The sequence below is a fragment of the Stenella coeruleoalba genome, assembly GCF_951394435.1.
Source record: "Stenella coeruleoalba genome assembly, chromosome: 16".
NCBI classification, from domain to species: Eukaryota; Metazoa; Chordata; class Mammalia; order Artiodactyla; family Delphinidae; genus Stenella; species Stenella coeruleoalba.
In genome coordinates, this window is record NC_137162.1 from 69,805,991 (window position 1) to 69,829,066 (window position 23,076).

The 23,076-nt window shown below is 40.3% G+C and overlaps 1 protein-coding gene across 5 annotated transcripts in view; it reads left to right on the top strand.

The window, feature by feature from the left end:
- Positions 1 to 23,076, top strand: part of RTKN2 (rhotekin 2) — a 213,618-nt gene that overhangs the window by 157,330 nt on the left and 33,212 nt on the right. For 3 of the 5 annotated variants that reach the window (XR_013824352.1, XR_013824353.1, XR_013824354.1), the window contains exon 15: positions 19,817 to 20,012. The gene's annotated coding sequence lies outside the window, so the exon portion shown is untranslated. Of the gene's footprint in view, positions 1 to 6,778; positions 6,903 to 19,816; positions 20,013 to 23,076 lie in introns of those variants that run through there. The other 2 variants (XR_013824351.1, XR_013824355.1) reach the window with 2 other exon arrangements.

Here is a 23,076-nt window from a genome sequence, read left to right on the forward strand (position 1 = left end):
TCCCATTTAATATGGATGTACATTTTCTTGTTGCCAAGAAGATGTTGTACCAAAAGAATAAGATTCCATTACTGAATGATTTCAGCCAATATGAATGTATGTTTAGCAGGTTGGTATATAACTGATTTTCTAAGTATGTGCCAAGGTCCACAAATCCTTGGCAGTAGTGGTAATAGGGGTATCTCTGAGACCCCTTCAGCAATATGAGAAAACAAAACAATTTTCATAATAACACTAAAAAGATAATTTGCCTTGTTGACTTTGTTGACATTTACACTGATGGTAAAAAAAAAAAAGAAAAAAGCACTAATGGATAAAACTGCTGGCACCTTAGAGGGAATAACAGACTATACTTAGTAGTCCTGTTTTCTTCACCACCATGTGGGAGAAAAAAGACAGTTTTGTTAAATGTCCTTGATGGATCAGTTAAAAATTATTAATTTTATTAAACACTGATGCTTGGTTACATGTGTTTTTAGTGTTCTGTCTGATGAAATAGGAATTATGAATATTCCTATATTTCATAATTAGGAATATGAATAAAGCACTTCTCTGTACCAAAGTATGACAGTTGTCTCGAGGAAAAGCACTTACATGGTTGCTTGGGTTGTGAGCTCAACTAGACTTTTTTCATGGAACGTTTTTACTTAAAAGAACAAGTGACAGGCAAATTATGGTTATTTAGACTTGGTTATTTGGCAGACATTTTCTCAAAAACGGATGAAGTCAGTCTGTTTCTACAGGACATGCAATTGACAGTATTTTTTTCCAATGCTGAAATTTAAGCTTTCAAGTGAAAATTAGAATTTTGGAAAACTAGTATCTGTTACCATGAATGTGACAGTTTCCCAATACTTAAAAACTTTTCTGAAGAGATTGGTAGTGATATTAGAAGCTGTGATTTTTGTATATTGTATAATGAAATTCATCAACATTTGGAATATCTACATAACTCTGTCAGCCAATATTTTCCAAATGACCCATGCATGATGTTACAAAATCCTGCACAGGTAAAATTGCAAGATAAACCAATGGATACTATTGTAATAGAGTACAAAATTTCCATTGATATAATTTCAGATTCTAGATTGCATCTGTCTCTTGTCAGATTTTAGCATAGTATCAAAAAAGATCTACGATTATATTAAAAGGCTAAAATACTCCTTTTTTTTTTTTTTAACTATGTACATATCTATGTGAGGCCAGTTTTCTACATACACTTTAGCCGAAATAACATAGATTAAATGCAAAAGCAGGTATGAGAATCAGGCTGTTTCTTATCAAGCCAGACATTAAAGAGACTTGTAAAAATGTAAAATAATGCTACTTTCCTCACTAATTTTTTATTTTTTTAAATATAGTTATTTTTCATAAAAATTTTAATGATGTTAACATATAATGGGTTTTTTAAATGAATTAGAAATTAAATATTTTTATATTTCTCAGTTTTAATTTCTAATAGTAAATATTTATAGCTACAGTGCACATAAACACTGTTGGGGTCTTGGAATAATTTTTACGACTCTAAAGGGATTCTGAGACCAAAGCATTTGAGAACTGACAGTATAGATCTTCCAGCTCACACTGAGCCTGCCTCTCTGACAACTGACCCTCCCTCTATCCACAGCAGTTGTTTATTTACCTAAGCTACAATTCTTCCCCTCCTCCCCCCTCCTCTCTAGTGTACTGGGGGCCAGGAGGAAATGGGGAGACTGAATGGATACCTGACTCCAGCAAGACCTGTCTTGTTCTCTTACAGTTCAGGTGGGGCTAAAAGAGTGCTGGTGTCTCTCCAGTGCCTGATTCCATAATACATGATGTCAGTTACCACACAGGGCCCAACTTTCCACCTAGTGGAGGAAATAAGAGCAGAAATTGGTTTGCAGACCGAGAAGTGAATGAAGCAGATAGACAAAGAGAAGTCGAGATGAGAGGCAGAGCAAAAACATAAATTCCTAGGGTTTCCCACAGACCTCCAGCTTGGTTCCAGTTTATGGCTGAGTACTGGCTTGGGTTCTATGAAAGAGCCCAGTATCATAGTAATAAATAATATCTTTTCCTTTAGCCGGCTTGAGTGGGTTTCTCTTACTTGAAACCACATGAATCATTTATAGCTAATAAAGTAGGACTCGTGATCCGTTATCAAACTTTATAAAGTTTATGATCTGGTATACATTTCAGAGTATATTAGGCTAGAAACACAAAGCCAGTTTCCTGGAAATGCAAATGTACTATTTTTATATTGGAATTAAAAGGAATAATTAGCATAGGCTACATATGGATTAATTCCTACCTTCAAAGAATTAGGACTCTATCAAACATTCTTACCACAAAATTACGCTGAACAAAATTTAGTCTTTCTGTGATTCAAAAGAATTTAGAATCTTTTAATGCTCCAGGGACATTACCATTTTATAAATTGCACAAAAAATTCTCATTATTTCAGCTTTCTGGTAGTTTGGATTCAGAATAAATGGGAATTTACTGCAATACTTTGAATTATTAAGTTCTGAGGAGCTCAAAGTACTTCAAATTCACATGAATTATATCATTTATCTTTCTCAACAGTAGAATGAAATTTACAAATGGAAACAGCAATGGGTGGATTCAGGCTACAAAGTCATGTTTCTCAATGTTCAAATGAGTATTTCTTCTCTTGGGCTATTCTGAATGGATACTGGCTTCTTTTTCCACTTCAAAATATGATTTTTTTCAGCTAATGATCAAATAGGACTAAGGCCAGCAGCAAAGAGTTTGGGCTATAATTTTATTTTATTGTTAAGTACATAGTGATTTGATTATGGGTATCGGCTCATAAATTTTCTGATGAACCTGAATCCTGCAGTTTATTTTCATGAAAAAGGAAAACTCAAACGTAATGGTGAAAAATCAAATGCATCTACATATACTTCTGGCTTTCACCAGGGCTAAAAATATGCTTTAAGATGTACAGGAAATAAAGTGTTTTAATTTTAAAAACTTTTGCTGTAGTGTGCAGCCTTGGCCATAGTATACTAGAGTTTGATTTTCTATTTATGGATTATCTATGACCAAATACAATATTTAATATATAAATGACCCTCTTGCCATCCAAGCTCCCTCTGAACACCTCTCTCCCTTAAAATGTAATTAGTTTCTTTCTGCTGCTAAAAAATTTAACGCTTTCTGAAGCCAAAGCTTATTTCTATATCACCTGCTGTTTTGGAGTATCTGTACCTTTCCTCCTTCCTGCCAGTTAGCATGGATAATCAGAAGCGAACGGTAAGGAGAAATCTTCCATTTAGAACACATCAATTTGTACTAAGTCTAATCTAAAAGATTAATATGGAGCATGTGGTACATTCAACAGGAAAATGGCATTTAAATATTAATACTAGATAAATACATTCTTGCTGCTATCTTTGATAATTTATAAGTCATACACTTCTAGAAGGAAGTAGGTCACTTTTTTCTTTTATGCTGTTACTCAGTAACATTATACAGCAACATGTAAAACAAGGCACCATTTTCCTAGTCAGATTTGACAAGGGAAAGTGAAAAATTTGGGTCCAATTTCAACCTCATTTCCTTACAGCCTAGATTTGTGTCACATGCTTGATCCTAACTGGTGCTTTCCAAATTAAATGTATATTTCTCAAACCAATATCTTAAGTGGTAATGTTCCAACAGTCCAAATGTCGATTACCAAAACAAACATTTGTTTCTCTAGCGAGTGTTTTCACACAAAAGCATTTGATTCACGTACTGCAGCAAACAAACATTTGCTTTAGGCAGTTGAGGCAGCCAAAAGTTCTTACAGAAACATTTCACAGGCTGGCTGGCATCCCTCCCTGGAGCAGGGCTTGCTGATGTCCGAGAATGCTTGTGAAGCTGGTTGCTGACCAAGAGAATCCTTTGCAAGACATTTAGGCCATGAAGAGGCACAAGCATTTTCAAAACAAATCTTATGAGAAAATGTGCTTCTAATTATGATGTTTCTATTAGAAAATTTCTTCATGTCTTCACAAAGCTACATTTGCTGATATAAATTCAGCCTTTGATGTAATCACAAAACCAAATTCTTATGAAAGTTCACAAAGGCAGATTTCACATAAAAACTCATACAGTTCAGGAATCATTATTTATGCAAGAGCCCATGAGAGTTTCATTACATAAATAGTCCCATTACTACATTAAAGGCTATTTTCTCTCTGAACAAGATGTAGATTATATGCGTAAATATGTTTTTCTTAAGTGCGTGTCTACTTCACTGTAAAGATGCAGCTTCCACATAAAAACCTCTTATTTTCCATATTATTTGAATGCTATTAGAATGAATCAGTATTTCTGAGGAAGTCATTTACTTAACTATATGTTCTTTAAGGCATGGGGAAATTGATTCTTAACTTCTGCACCAAAGACAGAGTTTCCTAGCAACAGGGTGAAGACTGATTCTTTGAATAGTTCTAAGCTGAGAATAGTTACTAGCTGGCTTAAAAGCAAACTAAGAGAGGTTATTCTTAGATGAATGAATGATTGAAAACACACACAAAGTGTCACTTGGAGTATATTTGATAGAACACATGAGAAGTTGGATTGCTAAGCTAATCAACTTGCAAGAAGAGTTTACTGATTACTTTCTATGGATTTGATTCTATTTTGACATTGCTGCGATGGGGCAGATATGATGCAGCTATGCAACCATAATCATTATAGTAACAATTGATTTAGCATGTATTATGGGCCAGTGCATACAGGTGAAATAACTTAAAAAATAGGTAGAGAATGGCTGATCAAGGTCCAACCCAGGTCTGTCTGATATTAAAACCTTGTAAACTGTACTGCCTTTACATGGGAAGCCCAAAGTATCTCTTGTCTTCCAGAAACTTTCAAGCTCATTGTAAAGAAAACACACCCAAAAGATTTAGGGACTCGCCTAAGAGAGTAGTTGTTTAAGGATTAATAATATTAAAGTAACAAAAGCTTGCTTTTATTGAGCCTTACTTGGTGTCAGGGACTGTGCTAAAGACCTGACATCATTAAGGAGATGGAGCTTGGGCTTGGCCTCAAAACGGGTGGGCAAAGATAGAAGCCAGGTCCTTTGAGAGGATGAAACAGCGTGGGGGAGGGGGTGCTATTTGGCATCTGTCAGGCTTGGGGTGACAGGTTGGTGTGAGAGGTGGCACTGAATGGGTCGGTGGCCCCAATTACGGAGGGCCTTGCAAACCAGACTCTAATGCAGACATTTGACCCAGGAGAGACATGTGGACTCGTTCCATGTTCTTAAACATTGGAGACATGATCATTCCCCCCTGTAATTACTAGGATAAAGGGAATACAGTTATGCCCCGCTTCTCAAAAGTTCACTTTACACCACTTTGCTTTAGCAAAACACCTACACTAACACCTGTTTCTGAAAGCCAAAAGAAATCCAAAGAGTATTTTCACTTTTACAAAAAAAAGGGGGAAAGTGCAGATAGCATTCAGTATGTGTTTTGCAGTGAGCCATTATAGAGGCAGCTCACAGTGCACCCCAAGCAGAATAGCAGTGAGAACAGCACCGCCAAGCTCCTTCCCGGGGACTACACTCAGCATCTCAGCATGAAGCTGGCATAACTTGAACTGAGTCCATGAGCATCTGTGCTTTATCTTGATTTATTTTGTGCATTTGTTAGCAGAATGTGTCCTAAGGTAATTGCTTCTCCACTCTACACCATTTCTGCTTATGAAAGGTTTCACAGGAGCACTCTACTTTCAGATAGTGGGGGGAACCTGTATGGATTTTCTGTTGAAGTAGCTACTGCCAATGTTCTCTCTGAAAGGCTTGCCAATTACTCTACCACCGATATGCCAACAGGATTTTAGAGTTTTCCATCTGCCATATTTTCAAACACTTTAATATTTGCTAATTTTTTCTTTAAAAGTGATATCCCATATTTTTTGTTTTGCACATCTTTGGCTTTTGATGTGATTGTGCACCTATTTATATATAAAGTTAATTTACAGTAACTGGCCATTTACATTTATTTTTCTGTGAATTCATGTTTGTATTTCTTTTCTTATCCTAGTGGGTAGGTTTTTTTCTTGTTGATTTGTGGAAACTCTTTATATATTATGTTTTCTGTCTCTTTGTTTATCATATATGTTCAGTATTGTCTCAGGGTATTGTTTTTCTTCCAACTTGGATTATAGTATATTTTTTCCATATACATTACTATTTATGTAGCTAAAGGTAAAAATCTTTTAAATACAGATACTAGGCTTCATATGCCTAGAAGGAAATGCCAACATTATAAAAAATATTCCAGTATTTTCTCCTAGAACTTAAATTTTTTGATACATTTACATTTCTACACATTTGATACATTTGATCCATCTGGAATATAATTTGGTTTAGGTGTGAAGTAGAAATTTATTTTCATTTTTGCTACTGATTTGAAATGTCTAATTATCATATGTTAATTTTCTATACATGGGTCTGTTTCAGATTTCTGTTCTATTTCCTTACTCTATGATGAAATGACACCATATTGGTTTAATTACTATCATTTTATTAAAATGTCCTGTTACAGTATAGCACAGTGGTTAGGAGCCTAGTAGAGAAGAGCACAGACTCTGGCACTGAGACAAGTTGCTCAGTCTCTCTGTTCCTCAGTTCCCTATCTTTGAAACAAGGATAATAGGGTGGTCATGAGGATTTTATGAGTTTCTATATATAAAGTACTTAAAACAGTGCCTGGCATGTAGTAAGTATTTGTAAAGGTGTTGACTGTTATTATTTGTCATAATTTTTCACCAGAATTTTCTTGCTTGTATTCTGCATCTTCTGGATGATTTTTAGAATCAATCCCTAAGAGGGCTTATCAAGAGATTCTCAAAAGACCATTCCCTTCTTACGAGGAACTCTGATGCCACCTGTTAAGGTAATTTCATTTTCCCCTTGGCACATAATAAGCACGTAATAAGTGGCAATAACTTCATTGTTAAAGTTATTATTTTGGAAGGAACAGCAATAGTGCGAAAGTGAATACATTTTCCTCAGATGTGTCATTTTCCTCCACCTGCTTGTAACAGAATCTATGTAGAGAAGGGAGAGAAAGCTGGGGAGTGGGGGATGGAGGGAGGGTGCCAAAGGAGCAGCTTCTCTTAAATTCCTTTGCAGGAATTTGTAAGTAGGTCTCTTTCTTGCCCCCTCAGCATTCTTCTGTGGCCCTTGCCTTTAAAGAACTTTTGTGGAAATCAGAAAGGGCTGTATTTCATCCCCTTCCTCCCCAGCAAGCATGTTGGATCCTCAGAGATCCGGGGGAGATAAAAACTCCCAGAAACTGCACTTGGGGATTAACATAGGCTTTAGCAGAGAGATACTCAGTTGTTTAGCTAAAGCAGAAATCATACTGAAATGCCTACAGGTGCCAGCAGCCAATGCAAATCAAAGGTAGTCAAACTATTCTCTCATGAACCTCCTGAAAAATTTTCGGAAAACCATGTACCCTTATCAGATTTTAGGTTAACATCTAAAATTCTTAATAGTGAGCTTAATAGTTAGTTTTACAAGGTAATTAGTGGTGCACTGTAAACGGTGACATTTTAAAATAAAAGCCTTATATCACTCTGATAGAAGTTAAACCCCATTGCAATTTGATAACCACCACCAACCATAAAAAGGTATACCAACAAATTTTATTTGACAAACAAATTTTACTTCCTTTTTCTCCTTGAACTTATTTTTTAATTTCTCTTCTCCCACAAAATTTTATTTGAATATAATGTTTGATTTAAAGTGTTTTATTCATCACACTTTCAGACTTCTCTGCCACATAAATTAAAATACAAATTGAGAGTTTATTTCCTGTGACCGTAAGAGCATATGTGTTAAAATCTTTTCTTCTGGAAAAATTGATTAAAACAGCCTGAATATACTTATAAAGTTGTTATGAATAACTGTTAAACATAAAATTTTATTTGAAATGCATACCTGTATGAGATAGGTGGGTTTTATTTTTTCCAATTAGTTCATATATGCGTAGGTGAACATTACTTAATGCTAGAATGAGATTGGGTTCAGCACCAAATCTGTTCCTGTGTTTGGTGTTTATAGATGTAAGGGGCTGAGAAACCTCGTTTATAAAAACAAGTAAACGGGAACAGGAACCATTTTGTTACAGCAACGTCAAGATCAATATTTTGAATTGTCTTATTGTCACCCAGGGAGTTGTAACACCCCGAGGCAATGCACCACGGTAGGGTTTGAGATGGGTAGAATGTGTGCGTTTGTTCTGCCTGACGGGTTGGGTTCTCCGGAGGCAGATGCTGAGACAGAAGGTGAGGGCAAGCGTTCTGGACTGGAGAGAACTTGGTGAGCACGTGGCCAACCCAGGAGGCAGCTCTGAAGCAATTATTGCCCATTAAAGTTGTGCTGGTGACAGGCTGAGGTGGCGGGCCCAGGTAGGGTGGGCCTTTAGTGGATGAGGCCAACCCTGAAGGAGCTTGCCCAGGGGGCCAGTGTAGTCATTTCCTGGGGTTGCCATAACCAGTTGCCACAAACTGGGTGGCTTAAAAGTGACAACTTTATCCTCTCAGTTCTGGAGGCCAGAAGTCCAAAGGCAAGGTGTTGATGGGCAGTTCCTTCTGGAGGCTTTGAAGGAGGCTGCTCCGTGCTTCTCTCCCAGCTTCTGCAGGCTCCTGGCGCTCCTGGGCATTCCCTGGCTCAGATCTCTGCCTCTGTCTTCACGTGGCCTTCCCCTCTGTGTTTCTGTGGTTCCCTACTTTTCAGTTCCTTCTAAAACAACACTCCTCATTGGATTTAGGGCCCTCCCCCCATAATGTAGGATGATCTCAAGACCCTTACCTTAATTATATCTACAAAGACCTTTATTCCGTGTAAGGCAACAATCTGAGGCTCCAGATGGCTGTATCTTTTGGAGGTCACCATTTGACCCACTACAGGCAGCTAGTGCTTTGTTGAAGGGGGAGTTGAGCAGTGTATCTTGGTATCTCCCACATTTTGCAACGTGAGAAAAAGGTGATTGTAAAGGGGAACTGAGAAAAAGAGGGCAACTCTGAGGCTCAGAAGGCAAGCAGTTTGCCAATCAGATCGGCCTTAGAAATGAGAGCATATGGAAGCTGAGTGTCTAGAAATTGATACTCCTTGGAAAGCCTTTGTGTACCCCAGGGTGACAAGTAACCCAATTTGAGGATTTAGTTCCAGCTGACTGTTTCCTTGCAGGAATACAGGCCTCAGGTTCCTAGGTCTCCAGTTATTTAAGAGAATGAGAAATTCACACTTTAAGTGGTATCTCCTTATTTTTAAATGTTGTCAACTAATTCAAAACAAACAAGCAAATAAAACCTGTAGAGACCCAAGGAAAAAAATGTTGTGAGCTGAATACATAGCCACTGAGATAACCTGTGCTCTATGTTTCTATCCCTACTCCTCCCATAGTAAGTAAAAGAAATATCAGTGCATCTTCTTTGATGGCCACCAATTTACCGTCTCACCTGGAGAGCTGTGTCAGTCAGGGTTCTCCAGAGAAAGAGAACCAATCAAATATGTGTGTATGTATGTGTGCGTGTGTATGTATGTATGTATGTATGTATTTATTTATTTATTTATTTTAAGAAATTGGCTCATACGATTGCGGGGGCTGGCAAGCCTGGAATCCATAGGGCAGTTTGGCAAGCTGGAAACTCAGGCAGGAATTAGTGCTGCAGTCTTGAGACAGAATTGTTTTCTTCTCCAGGAAAGCTCAGTTTTTGCTGTTAAGAACTTCTGGTTAATTGGATGAGGCCCGCTCACATTACTGAGGGTAATCTCATTCACTTAAAGTCCACTGGTTTTATTTTATTTTATTTATTTTTTTAATTTTTATTTTATATTAGAGTATAGTTGATTAACAATGCTGTGTTAGTTTCAGGTGTACAGCAAAGCAAATCAGTTATACATGAATCTATTCTTTTTCAAATTCTTTTCCCATTTAACTTATTACAGAGTATTGAGCAGAGTTCCCTGTGCTATACAGTAGGTCCTTGTTGGTTGTCTATTTTAAATATAGCAGTGTGTACGAGTCAATCCCAAACTCCTAATCTATCCCTCCCCCCAACCCTTCCCTCCTGGTAACCATAAATTCATTCTCTAAGTCTACGAGTCTGTTTCTGTTTTGTAAATAAGTTCATTTGTATCCTTTTTTTTTTTAAGATTCCACATATAAATGATATCATATGGTATTTTTCTTCCTCTCTCTGACTTACTTCACTTAGTAGTATGATAATCTCCAGGTCCATCCATGTTGCTGCAAATGGCATTATTTCATTCTTTTTTATGGCTGAGTAATATTCCACTGTATATATGTACCACATCGTCTTTATCCATTCATCTGTCAATGGACATTTAGGTTGCTTTCATGTCTTGGCTATTGTAAACAGCACTGCAATGAACATTGGGTTGCATATATCCTTTTGAACCATGTTTTTCTCTGGATATATGCCCAGGAGGGGGATTGCTGGATCATATGGTAGCTTTATTTTTAGTTTCTTAAGGAACCTCCATGCTGTTCTCTATAGTGGCTATACCAGTGTACATTCCCACCAACAGTGTAGGAGGGTTCCCTTTTCTCCACACCCTCTCCAGCATTTATTGTTTGTAGATGCAAAAATCCTCAACAAAATACTAGCAAACTGAATCCAGCAGTACATTAAAAGGATCATACACCTTGAACAAGTGGGATTTATCCTAGGGATGCAAGGATTTTTCAATATCCACAAATTAATCACTCTGATACACCACATGAACCAATTGAATAATAAAAATCATAGGATCTTCTCAACAGATGCAGAAAAAGCTTTTGACAAAATTCAGTACCGATCTATGATTAAAAAAAAAAAAAAACTCTCCAGAAAGTGGGCATAGAGGGAACATACCTCAATATAATAAAGGCCATATATGACAAACCTACAGCTCATATCATACTCAACAGTGAAAAGCTGAAAGCATTTCCTCTAAGATGAGGACCAAGACAGGATGTCCACTCTCGCCATTTTTATTCAACATAGTTTTGGAAGTCCTGCCAGGGCAGTCAAGAGAAGATAAAGTCAACTGATTTTAGATGTTAGCCGTATCTGGAAAATCACCGTCACAGCAACACCTGGGTTAATGTTTAATTAAATAAGTGGGTACTATAGCTTTGCCAAGTCTACTCATAGAAGTAAATTATAAGAGCCATTACTTACTGTGTTGAATTGAACCCGAGATGTAGAAGGGATCATACAGGTCACCTGGTTCAGTGGCACCTCATAGTACAGAGGAGGAAAATGAGGCGCCGGAAGATGAAGCGACTTGTCCAGGATCACACAGCTGGCCTGGGAATGCAAACTCAAAGCAACGCTCTGACCTCTGAGCACAGTGCTCTTACCACTGTTTTACCTTTATGTGCCTCAATGTCGCAAGGCCAAAATCATGGCATTTCAGATGGACAGAAAGTCCCTCAGAGGTTATATGGTACACACCTCTCATTTTATAATGAGGTCTATAGACATTATGCTTATAGCCTCAGTACAAAATGAGGATTTTGATTCCTAGTGAAAGGCATTTTATACCACACTGCATAGCCTTTCACACTAGGCGGAGATGATTGTACTTAAACTCGTCTCTGTTAAGTTTTTCTTTCAAAACATCCTCTCTAATAGAAGCTAGTTTGCTTGTCATTGACTTCCCGTGAGTGTGTAATGGTCAACAAAACAAAACAAAGACGGTACCAGTCTGATTAATTTAAAAGTTGTATTGGTTGGATGCCAGTCAATATTTTTCCTGAAATTTTTGTGGATATTGACTATATTTGTAGAACTGCAAGACCAAGAATTCAGCAGTTCCCTTATGGATAATCTTTTACGGATAATAACCCCCACCTTTTCTGCTTGTACCAGTTATTCTCCCAAAACCCCATAGGACTGGCTCCGTTTTATTAGCTCATAACAAAATAAATTTAACTCTAATCAATTTTATATCGCATTACAGTCATTTCTCTGGCTTAGATCATAAGTTATATTTCTGAATCACCTTTGAGGGGGATAAGAATTCCACCCCACAAAAATACACCAATTTGGTATAAAGGTTATTTTGAGCTGAAGGCATTGAGGAAAATGGCAGACACATTAAGAGCTCTCTGCCCTCCCCAAGTCTGCCTAAGAGTGGGGCATAAATTTTCCTTTGTGAAGGTGTACCCCTCCCATATCCCATACCAGGAAGGGGAGAACAGGCCTTGTCACTGGAAACAGAGATGACACTGTCATGAGTCTGCATAAGTAAACCTTACTAAGTAACCCTTATCTACCATTAGTTTCCCTCATATGTTTACCTTCCCAAAAATGTACTTGCCCTTAGAAGCCCAAACCCCTCTTTCCTTTGTTTAGTCACTTCTCCACTATCTATTGCCCTTTGTTAAAATAGTACATAAGCTCCCAAGTCTAATCACTTCTTCAGGAATTCACTTCTTTTCTGTGAAGATTCCACGCATGTAAAATTTTCTCTTGTTAATCTGATTTTTTGTTAGTTTAATTCACAGGCCCCTGTGACTGAACGTAAGAGGATGAAGGAAAGGTGTTTTTCCTCCCCTACATCTTCTCCATTAAATGACCCCACTTCAGCTGGTCCCAGCCATAGGATGAGGAAGAATGGCCTCTATGATGATGTTTTCCCATTTTCCAAGTACGGTTATCATTCACCCTAACGTGCACATTTGTAATCCCAACATGGTTAGAGCTGGTCAAGGGCACCTTAGGTGATAAAGGGAGGCCAGTGTGAGGCTTTCTAAGAGGCCAAAGCCAGAGTCATTTCTGATTTCTGAGGTCTAGCTGAGAGAGGGAAGTGATATCTAAATGGGTGCTGGTGAGCAAGCTCTTCCTCTTCTTACCTCCTCCATGATAAAGCTCTGACTTTCGTTTCCAACAGGGTCTTGATATTTCTAATATATTTCGTTTATTATTTTAAGAAGGTCTGAAATCAGAGATTTTGCTTGTGTGTTTGAGAGAGGGGCAAGAAAAAAAATCTATTTCCAAGGCTTAGCTGAGGAAAATGAAAATTCCTAAAACTACATAATCTCTTCTACCTCGCTGTCTCTTCCCCATTAAAAAAAAGAAAGGAAGATGGAAGAATGAATATAATTTTACAGTAGCGTGGATTTCACTGTTTCTCTAGGCAGCGAGGGGAAGAATCACGTCTCTGGATACCACATGTCCTCTGAAATAACAGTGAAAGAAAAATAATTCAGCAAATTCTATTTATTTTCACAGCCAAAGTCACAATTCTCTTCCCAGAGAGCCAAGGTCTAGAATCCTGTTATCAAATTTAACAGTATCAAATTCTTTGTTTTCCAGGATAAACAGGTTTGAGAAATGGCCAGTGGAATTTTCCAGTTCAGTTAGCCACAGTGGGGAGTTTATATTATTATACAACTGCAGTGAAGTTTAGTAATGGGCATCACAATGGAAAATTAATAAAGGTTCAGTGTAGCCCAGCCCATTCAAGTAATTGTCAATTAAGGCTACAATCAATACCGAGGTAATAGCTCATGAACAAGGATAGTTGGGTACTTACTTCATTAACATTGCAAATCGATGTCAACCATTTGGGAGTTAGTGCAGAGAAATGAGCTCATATATTGGAGGAAATCATAGCTGGGGAATTTGCTGGCTGGCTGGAGATTTAGGGATCAGAAGCTACAATAGGCAAATGCCAGGGAATGGCCCCATCTGGTTAACAGAGTGTTCTGGTTACTAAAAGGCGAAACCTTCTTTGTTCCAACCCTTGATGCTGAAATCCTTTGAAAGGACCTTCATCTCTTTTCCTATACTTTGGGCACTGATCGATTTGCGTTTATGTCCTTCTTATTCTTCTTGAGTCTCCTACAGATCTCCCATTAAAAAATGGCTATAAATATATTTTTTCGGTAGCCCTGTGTAGCACCAGGCAGCCCCCCCTGAGTAAGGTATGTTCATTCAGCAGGTGGACCTTCAGTTGATATTTGCTTAGGGAATAATCTCTTTAGGGTCAGCATCGGTTGACACTATCTTTGCCCTCCCCCCACCCTCTATCCCCTCCTCCCCTTCCCTCGCAATAGCACCTAAAACAAATCTTCACGTAATATGAAGTCAGAATGTATTCCTAAACCTGAAATAATTATTGAATTATATGCCTGATGGGAGGAGCCTGATCACATAGCGAGTACCCTAAACAGTGTGTGGTTGTTGACTCTCCATCCTAAGCTGCAAACAGTACAAATCCAGCACTGCAGTCATGCCAGTGAATTCCCCTTATTGTCGTGCAAAGAATTTATTTTCCTGACCTTATTGTCTGAGAATTTATGAATGTCTTTCCTGCTTCATATTCCTCACCAGAATGTACAGCCCGTGGCACTGAAATCTCCCTGGTCCCTTGGTTCAGATGTGAGCACTCAGAAAACCTCTTGGTATTGGTCATGTTGTGTGGAAAAGAGAGACACGATGACAGGACTAGGGTTCCAGACAAGCCTGGGTCAGAAGGCTAGGAGGGGATTCTAATGCCAACCTTGTGATCTGAGGCTCGGCGAACTTCCACAGCCTTTGTTGGTTTCTGAGGTCTTTATGTTTAGAGCATTTCCACTTGGGACTCATGGAAAAGCAGATATCTGTGCAAAGTGGGACTAGCAGATAAGACCATGGAAGCAGCTGCACTCATAGCCCTCAACCTAAGAGTATCCCTTTAGTAGAAAAGTGGAGAAAAAGGTAAGGGGTGGGGAAATGAAGAATTGCTGGGCTCCTGTTGCCCCATCGACGTCCTCTCATGTAAAGAGCTCTCAGCTGAGTTTAGAAGCTGGGAATTTAGGAGCCACCTGTGTGGCCTTGGAAATGGCACTTAACCTTTGTGGAGGCCCCACTTTCCCATCTACAAGCGGTGACAAAGAACTTTGCAAGAGGTAAAGCTTTCCTTTCAAGTGCCCGACATCATCAGAGCATAACATAGGTTATGTCTGCACACACAGATCTGGTGGAAAATCCAGTGAGTTTAAACCATGCTTACAGTCATTCAAAAAGAACAATATTTTTCAAGGAGACGTTTTTCTATTTTGAATTCACCATGATTTTCTTTTCGAAACCAAATGTTCTCTTCCACGAAGAAGCCACTGAGAGTCTATGCTTATGCAATAGCAGTATCTGCCCTTACTGATTCCAGGGGAGCTGTAAAGTGCGGCACACACACGCAGCCAAAGGAAACCATTTCCTTGCCTGTCACCTCATATGTCAGCCATCAGTCAGGACCACGTTTTTACGGCCCAGGAAGTGGGGGACCCTGATGGAGCTGCATGCAGGCCTTGGACGACCCGTCCACTAACTGCGCACGTTCTGTGAGCTTGTCTGCCAGGAGATGTTTTCTTCACAGAGTTGAAATATGAGGTGTTTACTGTAGCACTTCATGAAGTGATTCCCCCCTCCGCAAGTCTCTCCCTCTGCGTAGGCCTCCCTCTCCTTCACTTTGTTCCAGGAGGGCAGAAAGCTACTCCACGCAGGGTGTAAGTGGGGAGGTATCTCCTGTATTCTGAGTTACTCCGTTCCAGAGGCGTGCAAGATGTATGCATGTGCCTGGCTCCATCAAGCTCCAGCGTGCTTGGGTCCCAGCCACCTCGATCCTCGGCTTCCCAGCCCGCATCTGTCCCTCTGGTACCCAACCTTGGTCACCAGAAAGGTGCCTGCTCTGCCTCTTCCCAGTCACCTTGATCGAATTGGGCCCAGCTATGCCTGGATAATGCTCCCGGGATTTTCCAGAAACGGCCATTTGAAACTCACAACTGTATTGTTTTAGGGATGTTGTTATATACTACTTCACAGAAAATCACTTTATGAAGACCCATAAAAATTTTTCTTTGACTCAGTACAAGAAAAGAACTGGACTTTTCCTGAGCCACTGCCTTCTTGTTCTTGTTCTTAATTTTGTATCTGTGAATCTAGCAACTGACCTTGGTCTCTTTTCTCTGGCTGCTAACAAGACTTTATAATTCACCTCTGTTCAAAGCTACTTGCTAAGGATTTTCAACCGTAATGTATTTCCCTACCTTCACATTTCCTTCCTCTAATTTTCTCATTTATTTTGTGTTTTAATAATATATGTAGCTCTGCATACAATTTCATAACTTTTTGTAACTGGATGGAGGATAAATACCCAAAAAGCAGACCATCTATTCCAACATTTGTTGAGCAACTTTATTGAGCTCCTACTCTCTCCCAGGTACTAAGCTTGCTCCTGAGGCATGTAGGTAAAAATAACGAGCTGGCTGCTCCTGGGGAGTCCACAGCCCGAGTTTGCTGTAACCTCCTGTGGACCTTAGAGCCTGGAAGTTAGTTACCATCAAGCAAACTGCACTTACATCGGACCCTGGAGGGATGGGAGGCAGAGCCATGACAAGGAAGGGCCACTCGCTTTCTGGTCACCGTCTCCTTCTCACACCTCCTGCAACGTACAGACGTTGGTCTTCCGCACGCTGGCTACTTGTGTCTGTCTTTTCTCTAGAAAGCTGAATCTCCAGCGCAGTTCATGCCCACGAACACCAGGCAAGAGAAGCGTCTCAAGTAACGTTCATTGACCGGAAGGATGGTTGAAAGAATGTCGTTTTTCTGCTTAAATCTTCCAGGTTTTTTTTTTTTTTTTGAGTCACACTTAGCGTAAAATTAAAACTCCTTACATTGGCCTGCAATGAGCTACATCATCTGGCATCCATCTATTGATACCTTCCACCTCTCTGAACTCCTTTGCTCTACTGTCAACCTTCCTTTCATTATTGCTGGTGCCTGGAAGGTTTTGCCCCAGGATACGGCAAGGCCAGATCCTTCTCCTCATTCAGGTCTCAGCTCAAATGTTACCACTTTTGAGAGGCTTTCATCTCAACCCCCACTGCCAGCCCCATCTCCAGCACTATGGATTGAGTGGCCCTGCTTCTTGTACTTCACACCACTCATGTTGACTGCTGATTCCTACACAGACTCCTGAAATGGCCTGCTGATTGCACAAAGCCAAATGTATTGCTTAGTGCAGTAAGGGATATCATTACTTTGATGGAATCATAGAAGCTTTTTAGAAGGGGGAGGTCAGGGTGGAATATTAAGATTTTGAGGTTCTAGTTTAACGTGGGTCTTTCGCTGTGGAGTCCTGGTTGGAATTGTGCAGTTTGTGATATAATAGTTTAGGACGGATGAACACAGCAAGGTGAGGGCTTTGCAGGGGACCTTGAAGAGTACATAGACAAGTTGGGTTGTTCTGAGAAAGGGGCAACCACCCTGATCCCCATTAGTTGAAGAGTTTGTTGTTCAGATAAATGGGTTTTCAGGAAGTTCCTAAAACAAACAGTACCACTGTTTGCAACTCCATCTTTTTGGACTAGAATTTTCTAGAATGTTGCTGTCATGTTAACGCTGAGTGTCAAATAGTTGAATCATGTTAGCATGGACAGTAAGCCTTGTGGCTGCAGTGGTTTCGGGCCTCATTTATTACTAATGTATGAAATTATATTTATTTACTCTCTTATTATCTGTCTCCCCACCACACACACACACACACACACACACACACACACACACACAATTTCACACGAATGTGATTGCTCTAGCCTGTTTGTTTCTGTGTCCATAGCACTTACTACGGGGCCTGGCACTGATACTATTTGTGAAATTTAAAGCCAAATCAGGACTTTACGTATGTTCAACACCAGGGGCCACAAGGCTGTGCTCTAAATTACCAACTCCCTGCTGAAGGACCCGTACAATGGAAATGTGGGTATTGTGTTTGGGCTAGTGTGCTCCCAGGGTCTACAGGCGTTCATTCACTTACTTACTCATTTAATCAAAAGCATTTCTGGGATCCCTCCTGTGGGTCCGGCATGGTGCAGGGTGTTTGCCACATTAAGCATCTGATGGCTAACTGCTGTCTGCCAAAATGGAGGGCATTCCCCTACATGCCCGAGCTGGGAATTAGAGTCAGCATTTGTCAGCCATTAAAAGACCTGGTGATGAAAGATATTTGAAGACATAGGAAAATATATAGCAGTAAATATATACAATGATATATGAAATAAAGCACGTTATACATACATATAATGTTATAGGGAAAAACATAATATAAAACTGAATATTTGGATGTTTGGTGTAATCCAAATTTTATAAATATATACGTGACAATAAATCACACACACACAGGTGTGTGTGTGTGTGTGTGTGTGTAGACAAGGAATAGACCAAAATAATAACAACTCTGGGTGGTAAAATTATTACTGGTTTTAATTTAATGTTTCATATTTTTCTGCACTTTTGACAGTGAATGTATGTTTTTTTTTAGAATGGTATTTGAAAATGTCACTTTCCTGTTTGAGGGTGGAGAGGGTGGGAGAGTTGCCAGATAAAATACATAATGCCCAGTCGGATTTGACTCTCAGACAAACAACAATTTTTTTTAGTATAAGTGTGTCTTTAGTATCACATAGGACATACTTATAGTAGAAAGTATTCACTGTTTATCTGAAAGTCCCATGAAACTGGGTGTCCTGGTTTTTATTTGCTAACTCTAGCAACCCTAGCGGGTGAGGGCAACTCATCAGAACCATGTGGGGAGCTTTTTCAAACCTGTCCTCTGGCTCCCACCCCCAACCAGATTCTGATGTGCCTACCTAACCTTACCCGCCAACATTCAGAGTTTGAAATCTCCCAAGGTTACCCCTGCAGTGAGGCGGTGAGGGCAGCGTTGCAGTGGGGTGCTGTGGTTTGACAAGCCTGCAAGGGGGTTTCAGTCACGTCTCTCCTGTTCTCCCTGGTGGAACTCACTGAATTCCACACTGTGAGGACGACTCTTCACAGTGTCTGGACCCTCCCGACTGTGTTGTGATTGGGCTGTTTACATAATTCTAGTCCTCAAGGAGGAACGAGTGGGCCCTGGACAGTGGTGGAGCTGCTTTGCAGGAAAGAGGGAGCTCTCGAGGTTACTTGAGGTCTCTGACCTTGAAGATTCTCCTCTGGATCACTGGGTCCCCCGCAGACCCAGGGACTGAGACAGAGCGAGAGCTGTCTCCCCAGAGCACGAGTGTCTGGCAAGTCACCCACTAAAGGCCAGGAAGCCAACAGAACTGTTCCAGCCTCTGTGAGACTCTCTCCTCCAGCTTCACCACCGTGGGCATGGAAAAATGCTTTTCTGCCAGAAGACAAATATGTCCAGAGAACAGCCCTCTCTCAGGAAGGAAGTATCTGGGACCCAGGGCCAGTGACCATGCACCAGCTTGGCACCTCTGGAGAGCTGTGAAGAATTCACAGCATTGTCCTTTTGGGAGACCTGTGCAGAAGACCTGAAATAACTCTGTGGGGCAGCACCTCACAAAATAGTACTGGAGATGCAAAGAGCTAAACATTAGCCAGGACTTGTAAACACAGACTTCAAAAAGGTGATAATTAACAAGGTACAGGGCAAAGAGCAATAGAGGAGAAACAGTAGGCTTTGAACAAGGCCCCTGAACCCTCTAGGCCTCAATTTCATCATCCGTAAAATGGATGGTTTGAACAAGATGATAGAAAAGTACCTTCTAATTTTGATGTTCTGAAAGGTTAATTTTGGGAGTTAACTGGGGGTCAGTTTCTGAACCACGGAAGCAGAATGATGACTCATAAACACAGCATCATTTACTGAACACTGCCGTATGGGGGGTGATGGGGAAGAGGGATTCATATTCTTCAGGTGTATATTTGGTACTAGCCATTTTGGTACATGTTTGATCTCATTTCTATGCTTTATAACAGTTCTTGGAGTGTAGTATCATTGTCTTCATTTTATATCCAGGGAATTGGAGCCACAGAGAGATTAAGTGACTTTTTTGAGGTCACACAGGGGCACGTGCAAAGCCAGGATTTTTAACCAGGGCTGTTTTCTGCGGAACTCGATGCCTCGGCCACCACACCATGTAGACTTCCCCTGGCCACCTCTGTTGCTGAGCTGAAGCTGAAGTTACCTGTTCCTGAGCTCTCAGCAGCACCAGGTGAGGTACAGAGATGGGGGGCAGAGGGAGGTCCATCTAGAGAGAGCTACTCCCCTTTCAACTGTGATTAATCTATCAACTCTGTAAATAAGGAATTGCCTACAACTGACTTTTGCTTACCAGGGACAGATGCCAGGGGCTATCTTTAAGGGCCCCTGTGCTCCAAAATTCTCCTCATATCAATTGTCTGATCTCTGAAATACCTTGAACAACATCCAGAGCTTTTTATTATGTAGGAAAAGGGTATATTTTAAATACCCGAACGCTCTCCACCCCATCCATCACTGAGAGAAGAAAAGTAGAAACTGCATTTCAGCCACTGACTGGTTTAATCATTTCTCATGAACAGATTTTGACTGGGCAAGTTGGAAAAGATATAGGGGCGTTTTTGCCTGAATGAGGGCACTGGGAGAGAAAAAGAGAGGACAGGAAAGGAGTCAAAGTCTTAACTGTAGTGGTCACCAGTGGGGAGAGGGCAGTGGGGGACCGAGATTGGGGTGGGGGATTAAGAGATACAAACTACTATGTATAAACTAAGTCCGCAACAAGGGTGTATTGTACAGCACAGGGAAATATAGCCATTATTTTATAATAACTTTAAACGGAGTATAATCCGCAAAAAAGATTGAATCATTACGCTGTACACCCGAAACTAATATGATGTTGTAAATCAACTAAACTTAAATTAAAAAATGCACATTAAAACCATGATGAGATACCATTACACAACTATTAAATTAAATTACAATTAAATTGAAATCATAAAGACTGACCGTACCAAGATTTGGTGAAAATGCAGAGGAACTGAAACTTTCATATGTTGCTGCTGAGAGTATAAAACGATATAACCACTTTGGAAAGCGTTTTTGCAGTTTCTTAAGAAATTAGACATATACCAACAATATGATCCAAGTATTTCATGTGTAATCATTCACGCAAGAGAACAAAGAAAGTACGTGTTCATACAAAGACGTGTGAATGAATGTTCATAGCAACTTTATCTGTAATAGCCCCAGACTGGAAACAACCCAAGTATCCTGACAGGTGAACCTATCAACATTGCGGTATATCCATGCAATGGAATGCTGCTTAACAATTAAATGGAATGAACTTCAATCCATGCACCAACACGGATGAAACCCAAAATAATTACGCTGAGTGTAAAACTCCAACAGCTACAAAAAAAGAATACATAGTATACAATTCTATTTATATAAAGTTTTAGAAAATGCAAACTAATCTATCAGGACAGAAAGCAGGTTAATGGCTGCTTGGGAGAGGGGCGAAAGGAGTGGAAGGGAGACACCGTAAAGGGATGTGGGGAAACTTTTGGAGGTGAAGCATATGTTCACAGTCTTGACTGTAGTAGTGGATTCACGGGTTTATGCATACGTCAAAACTTATCAAATTGTATACTTTAAATATGTGCAGCTTATTGTATGTCAGTTATGCCTCAATGAAGCTGTTGAACATCCTTAAAAGAGGAAGTCTTAACTGATTTTAGAGTAAATATTCAAGCAAGCTTCCGTGAATACAGTGGTGGTTGATCCAATGAATTATTTGGCTACTGTGGGCCCTGACCTTTTCAGACCTCTAAGGGCACAAGAAGACATGTTAAGTAAAAAGATTGGAAATCACCAATAGCAAAGAATGTGGGTGGGCGGGAACAGAAAAATTTGTTTATTTGTATGAGCAGCTGGCATTTAAATGTCAGCCACTTCACTTGGAGGAAGCAAATCGCTTTGGAGTCGATTAAGGGGAAAATGTAAGACCAGAAGGCATTCAGCACCTTGAAACTTTTGGTTGGTGTCTTCAGTTGAGTTCCCCAGGCGCAGACTCTGAGATGAAAGCCACGAGGAAATGGTTGATGAGGGAAGTGCCTCCAGGGTAGACAGGTGAGGACGTGGAGGAAGCAGCACAAGGAAAGGAAGGAAACCAAGCAAGGATATGAGGTAGCTCCACCCTGATCCCACAGGGGAACCTGGGAGCGTTAATTACACGTCACAGTTGTCCAGTCGGAGGCAAGAGAACTGGGTTTTCTCTGTTGGTAAACGGCCACTTTTTGTGGGGCGTGCTGTGTGCAAATCCCCGGACACTTCTAGCTCTGTGCAAATGCAAGCCAGCATCAGGGCAGGCCTCTGAAGAGGCACAGGTGCCTTAAGGATGCCGCCTCTCTTTATACTTCTTGGAATGCAGAACTAGTCTCTGGACAGCAAGTGAGCAAATCAAATGGATCCAGACCTGATCCCTTCCCTTTTGAAGATGTGATGAACTGAAGTGGTCCTGAGTGAGCTTACTTATAGGAAAGGAAGCTCAAGTGAGAGGGAATTCACCATGAAGACAGGGGGATGTGGGTTTGTAGATGCCCCTATAAAATGATCTATGCTAGCATGGCTGTTTCATTTTGGGGCTTTGGCTGAATGTATGGGAAGGGCAGTTATAACCTCAGGGACCCAAGGGTGGAGCACACATAGACAAACGTGCCAGTGAGGTAATAGGACCATCACAGTGTTACGGTAGTAGAAGGCAGTGATACGTTGGCCTCGGAGAGCCAGGTCTTTTCAGTGGTGACACAGTCTACAATAGTCATTGTAGTAATCTTAGAAACAAGGAATAAAAAGGGAAATCTGTTAGTGGATTGATTAGATTTTATAGTTCCTCCTTGTGGGATATTTGAAAGCTCAACTAGCTAGACTATATGCTGAGATTCTAGGATATTACAGCCAGGGGTTCCAAGATAAAGACATACTACTTCCTGCTAATATGGACATATAGTGGCTCAATACCTTTTTAAAAAATAATAATAATAAATTTATTTATTTATTTTTGGCTGCATTGGGTCTTTGTTGCTGTGTGCAGGCTTTCTCTGGTTGCTGCGAGCGGGGCTACTCTTCATTGCAGCGCGCGGGCTTCTCACTGCAGTGGCTTCTCATTGCGGAGCACGGGCTCTAGGCGCACAGGCTTCAGTAGTTGTGGCTCGCGGGCTCTAGAGCGCAGGCTCAGTAGTCGTGGCGCACGGGCTTAGGTGCTCTGCAGCATGTGGGATCTTCCCAGACCAGGGCTC